Raw genomic sequence first — 6,000 nt, 5'->3', positions numbered from 1 at the left:
AGTAATCTTGTCTTCTTGGGGGAATTTGGCATTCTCCATTCTGACCTTATAAAACACCCTTGAAAACAAGGTTAGGTATAGGAAGACATGTAAAAGGCCAACCTACCTCATTGATAATGAATGCAGTCACTGCTCATACTTTACTGCAGAGTGACCTGAAACAAAATGTGTCCAGCTGGTAGTTTTTAATTTTTTGTGTGATGCAAAGAGGTTTCACCATGGAAGAATCCACTGCTCTTTCACTCTAACGCATAGCATGACTTTGGGAATTAGCTTCCACAACTATATATTGATACTGGTTTTACATATCTGCCTGCTGCCATTCTGGGCTGGGTGAGTGTAAGAGGTCCATCTGAAAAAACAATTCCCATATCAAAACAGCAAACCAGCATAACTGGTAGCAACAAGTGCCTCCAGTTTTGTTTACATGCCACATAAAAGCAGTGCTTTATATCACTACACTTATGGTGTTTGGGGCCATGGTTGATTTCAATGCCATTATGGCAAATACAAGGCTGTTGCTTTTACAGAGTGATATGCTTGTGCAGCATGGCTTTCTTCTTGTTACACATTGACTTTCAGCTGCTCTAAATTAAATTTTTAAAGCAGGGTTCTGTTTAAGGCTTTAGACAGGCAGGGCAAGAGAGTTTTTTTCCACAGTCTAGAACACTAAGATAGGAAAAATTAAAAAAATGGCCTATTAATTTATTCTTTTTATCTTTGTGCAGAGTCTTAAGACCTGGTGATGATTGAGACACACTCACAGCTTCCTAAGACACAAGTGCTAGGCTTACTTAGTAGTTTCTTGGACCTCTAAAACTTAAATGGTTGCTTTAGAGAAAAGGGGCCTCAAATTAAGTCCCAGGGATGCAATTTAAAAGTGTCCTTGTTGTTCTATCTTTTGGATTTTCCCAGTTAGGGGTCACCACAGCGGAACTCCGGTCCGTTAATGATTGGCAGTAGATTTTTACGTACCGAGTTGCCAGCCCTGACGTACAACCTTCAACGAAGGTACGCCCATTCACGCATGTCTCCACACAGAAGACGCTTTAGCTGAAAATCGAACAGGACAACGTCTTACTGTGAGGCGACAACGCTACCGCAGCACCACCACTGAAATACTGCCAGCACAGCTGTCTGGAATTTTGTAAATAATTATATGTAATTTGTAAATATCAACATGATTTATATAAGATACTTGTGTTACAACTGTATGTCATGTGTATATCAAACTTTTTTGTACAGACGTGCTGAAAAGGGTATTTACAAAATGCTTGTGTTTAAAATGGATCCACAGTGTGCCCTACTGGAAAAGAACACAAATGTACATACACTATTATAACTGTTTAAATGTATATTTTAACAGTGGAAACTGGAACACAGGAGGTTAACTTCAGCTCAGCAAAACTTCATAAAAACAGCTGAAATTAAATGACTTTAAAGACTATGCAATAAAAGATGATATCTTTCAGTTTCAGTGCAGCAAGGAGATAACCTGTCTAAAACTAGGGAGTTTTCTGTATTGTCTTTAAGGTGAAATAATTACTAGTTTTGAAATGTGAAGGAATGTAGTTGTTTTATGACTTCCAGCATGTGCCAAAGATCTGAAGTCTATGTATTTTCACAGGTAGATGCTAAATACTGCCAGCTCCCAACAGTGAGTGTTTCACCTGGGATAGAGTCAGATATCAAGAAATGATGTCATTCTGCAAGCTATCTCAGCAGTAATATTTGAGATATTAATTTGAGAGGTCTCTTAGAAAGACAGAGCATTCTGTATTCTGCCTTGGACCCGGCAACAAGAACCATTCATCACATTCCTTGCTCTGATGAAGTTTCTAGGGAACAGTACAATTCTCTTAGATATAGTCAGGAATATAGCTAAACTTACTTCGGTAAGTCGCAACTATATAGCCAAAGTCCTTTTCTGGCTTTATTTATTTGAGACTGTCCTGCAATGTTATTTTACATACTTCCTGTGATTTTGAACACTGATGTAACTGTGAATATACACTGAGTATTGTCTTGTTCTTTTTATATTATTAAATATATTTAAACCTTTCATTGAGACTGATCTGTGTACAGATATTTAAGCTTTGAGAGTACTTGTACATTTATTTGGTGACAGTGTGTGGGCCACTCCTAAGAGCCTTGCTGTTGGTCAAACTACCAGTTGTATTAATATTAATATTACACAGTAAGAATGGACACCCTTTGTTAAGGGCCTTAAAGTAGCTGATAAGGTGTTGACATGTGACAGCCTTTCCCAGGTGCGTGTGTGTGTGTGTGTGTGTGTGTGTGTGTGTGTGTGTGTGTGTGTGTGTGTGTGTGTGTGTGTGTGTGTGCGCGCATGTGTGTATGTAAATCAAACCTCAAAGAGTGTGTGTGCATGTGTCAGCTACTTGGGCAGGGACATGAAGCACTGGTGGGACAGAGAGGGTGCTGGAGATCTTGGCTTGGCCACTCAGCTGAGATCTCAACTCTATAGCTGTGCCAGTGGTGAGTCTCACTGGGGATCAGGAGAAAGAGGGAGAAACCAACCCCAGACTCACTGTGGTCTGTGTGTGCTCTTAAGGCAAAATGCACTTGATGCAGAGAGCTATATCTGGAAATACTGTGTGTGTACCTGTTATCCTCCCAATGTACGTCACCCACTGGTGCCAGTAGTGAGGATAGAGGCTGCTTGATTGCTGGACTAGTGGAGAGTCGTCACAGTCCTCATAAGTATGAAATATTGGGGGACACTGGGAGCTTGAGTTTCTCCATGATCAGAAGGTCCAAGTAAGTTTTTCAGATCTGAAAACCTATTTGACGTTCCATTAAAAGTGCTTTCAAATGAGGTTTAGAGTCTCCACAAAGGAAATGTGCTCTCTAGAAGAAATAACTTCCAGACAATATGCATCAAAATGTGTCTCCTCTTTTTATGCATACATTAAACTCAAGTCTAGAATGGAGATGTTCAGCTCTCTCTCTCTCTAGATGGCCAGTAAAGCTCTGGAAGTCAGAATGGAATGAGAGACATCTGCCCTCATCTGCCCACATGGGTAAGAATTTCTACTGCGGAAGTGATCCTACACTCACATTTTATTAGTTGTAACAGCCTTTAACACCCCAAATCCATATGTGCCACTTTTGATCAAGTGCAGTCTGTTTTTTACCAGCATTAAATAATAGTAGAACTGTGTGTGTTACACTAATATTTTTACAGCAATGATTTAATTACACTTGTTTTTTTTTGTTTTAAAACATATTTCTATGACAATCTCTGTGACTTTACAGCAGATAACTGTGTAAGTTCACTTGCCTGTGCTTGAACGACTCAATGATGTAGCAATCTGATACATACTGCATTTCCACTAAACGGCACACTGAATCTTGCACCGAGACAATCAGTCCTCCAAAGTGAGTGCCCAACTACCTACAGGGTAATGGAAGGAATTAGACCCCAACCTAAAGGTCATGCTCAAAAACATATCCAAGCCAACTTGAATTTCTGCTCTAAACACATTGAACAGCTAGAGCTTTTAACTAGTCCAAGCAAGTGAACTAAGGAGACAGCTGAACCCTGGATCCCTCCCTTCAGTACAGGTGGTAGGGAGTTGTTTCACTCCTTCATTTTCAGCATGTTTAAACATGAAGACCTGGACACAACCTGTCACTAAAGAATGGCAGATGGTGGCTGAGAGCACACAGGCTATTTCATAAGCAGTCTATTTAATAGAAACCAAGCGTATATGTCTCAGACCATAGCTTTGAGTCCTTTACTTTCTGGCGTAGTGCATTTGCCTAGAACTATCTGAGCTATTATTCCTCCTGCTCATCCATAAGCTAGAAAGTAACCCTGCTAATTACTGGCTATTAATGGAGGCTCTGTCTGAAGACTAAAACAAGTAAACAGAGATTTTAAAAAGGAGATAAATACCTACTGGACTTTCTAGTGTATGCTACCTTAAGGATAAGCTACAAATTTTGTTTAAACAGCAGTTTATTCTTTACTTTACTAGTTAGAATTACTGCTTCATATATCCTAGGGATTCCTTATGCTACCATTTTTTGGGAAAGCTGCTAACCCTCAATGCCTCTTCCACAAAATAATTTCTTCACATTTCCATTGGGCTTTATACCTTACATTTCCATACTGTATCCTTCTTTTATTCTTAAATGCATTCTCCTTATGAAGTATGACATATTTCCCTCTACAGATTTTCTTCAGAACCATACACACTGCACTTATGTTGCCTTTCCTTGTGTGCCTTTTGGTGAGTATCGTAAATCATTTTGCTGCCCTCTTCGATGGAAGCAACTGTCCTGTGAAAATGGTGTCTCCAAAAACACAAACAGCACTCTGATGAGTGTCCTACCAGCTATGTACAAAGAACAATTTATGTGTCTTCTTCTGTATGACAGTAACCAAGCTGCCTTTTCAGCATCTCTGTCAAGCTGCTGCCATTGAGATCATACAGTACAAGTGATCCAAAGGCATTTTCTAAGTTACTGCTATTGTTTCCCCTCCATATGTGTAATTTTTTTTCACAATTTTATTTTTATCCAACTGCATTATTCAGCTTTTTCATCAGCAGCTGGGAGTCAGTTGTTCTGTTGTGTGCTAGAGTTTCATGTTTGAACCACTGCTGTCAGGTACACAAGTAAAGTGCCACATGAATCAATTTAATTTCTTTGGTAATCTTCTGTTATGCAGTACTCTTGACAATCAGCACTGGCCTCCTCATTCACAATTGCCTTCTCCTTAACAACCCCTCCAAGATTCCACTAGTTTTCCTCCTATCTCCGTCTGCAGTATCTCCTGATTTGCCATGCTTCTAGCAAAAGGGCCAGTGCTTCATGGGGTAATTCCTGCTGTAATTGGAAATTGGAAAATGAAAGACATGGTTCACTGACTTCATGGTCTTTCTCATCTCCACCAGTCTCTTAAAGACAGCTAAAAATGAGGATCTAAAGAGAAAATCTTTGCCAAATGGTGCAGTGAAGAAAGTACAGTTTTGTACCTACCATAAATGTAGATGTTCATCGTGCATACAGCTGCAGTCATAACAGATGGGTTCTCCTGCCGTCAGGCGGGTCCTCGGTCGGCCGAATTCCAAAGTCTAGGTCCGGCGTCCATTGTCGTCGCTTTTTCCCTGACGTCAGTGCGACAGGGGTATAAAAGAACCAGCCGACGCCATTTTCTTCAGTTTTTCTTGTCCCAGATGTCAGGTGCCCCCAGAAGGAAGGCAATACATACATTTGTGTAATAAAGCAGCAATGCAATATAATCAAAATACAGTAGTTGCAAGCAAATACACCATAAATGAATACCCCAATCAGGTTGTATGAGGAGGTGTTAGCCAATAGGCCTGTCCCAAGAGGGGAAGGAGGGAGGGAAACCTGGACTGCAGCTATATTAGCACTCGAACATCTACATTTATGGTAGGTACAAAACTGTACTATGTTCATCGTGCATACAGCTGCAGTCATAACTGATGGGTAGAATCCCAAAGCTAAGAAAGGGGTGGTAGGCACTAGGTGGAGCAAGGAGGAGCCAAAATGCCCTGCAAGACTGCAGTGGCAAAGCCTGCTCTAGACTTGGAGTATAATGGTAGGTTGTAGTGCTTAGAGAAGGTATGCACAGAACTCCAAGTGGCTGCTTCCAAAATATCTTTGGTAGGAACTCCTCTGAGGAAAGCTGCAGAGGTAGCTGTGGCCCTTGTGGAGTGAGATCTGATGCCTGCAGGTACAGTTTTACCATGAAAAGAATAACAAAAGCGTATGCAGTGGGCTATCCATTTTGAGACTGTCTGTTTGGAAATTGGCTTCCCTTGAGCTCCTATAGCATAGGACACAAACAGCTGTTCTGATTTTCTGAAAGGCTTTGTTGTGTCCAAATAATAACGCAGCTGTCTGTGGATGTCCAAGGAATGTAGTAGTCTCTCTCCTTTGTTTTGAGGATTAGGGTAAAAGGTAGGTAAGTGTATAGCCTGATTCAAAGCTACCCTGGATACC

Source organism: Protopterus annectens, chromosome 2.part0 (genome assembly GCF_019279795.1).
Source record: "Protopterus annectens isolate FY-2018-M chromosome 2.part0, PAN1.0, whole genome shotgun sequence".
In the NCBI taxonomy this organism is placed as follows: domain Eukaryota; kingdom Metazoa; phylum Chordata; order Ceratodontiformes; family Protopteridae; genus Protopterus; species Protopterus annectens.
Note: the sequence above shows the minus strand (reverse complement) of the source record.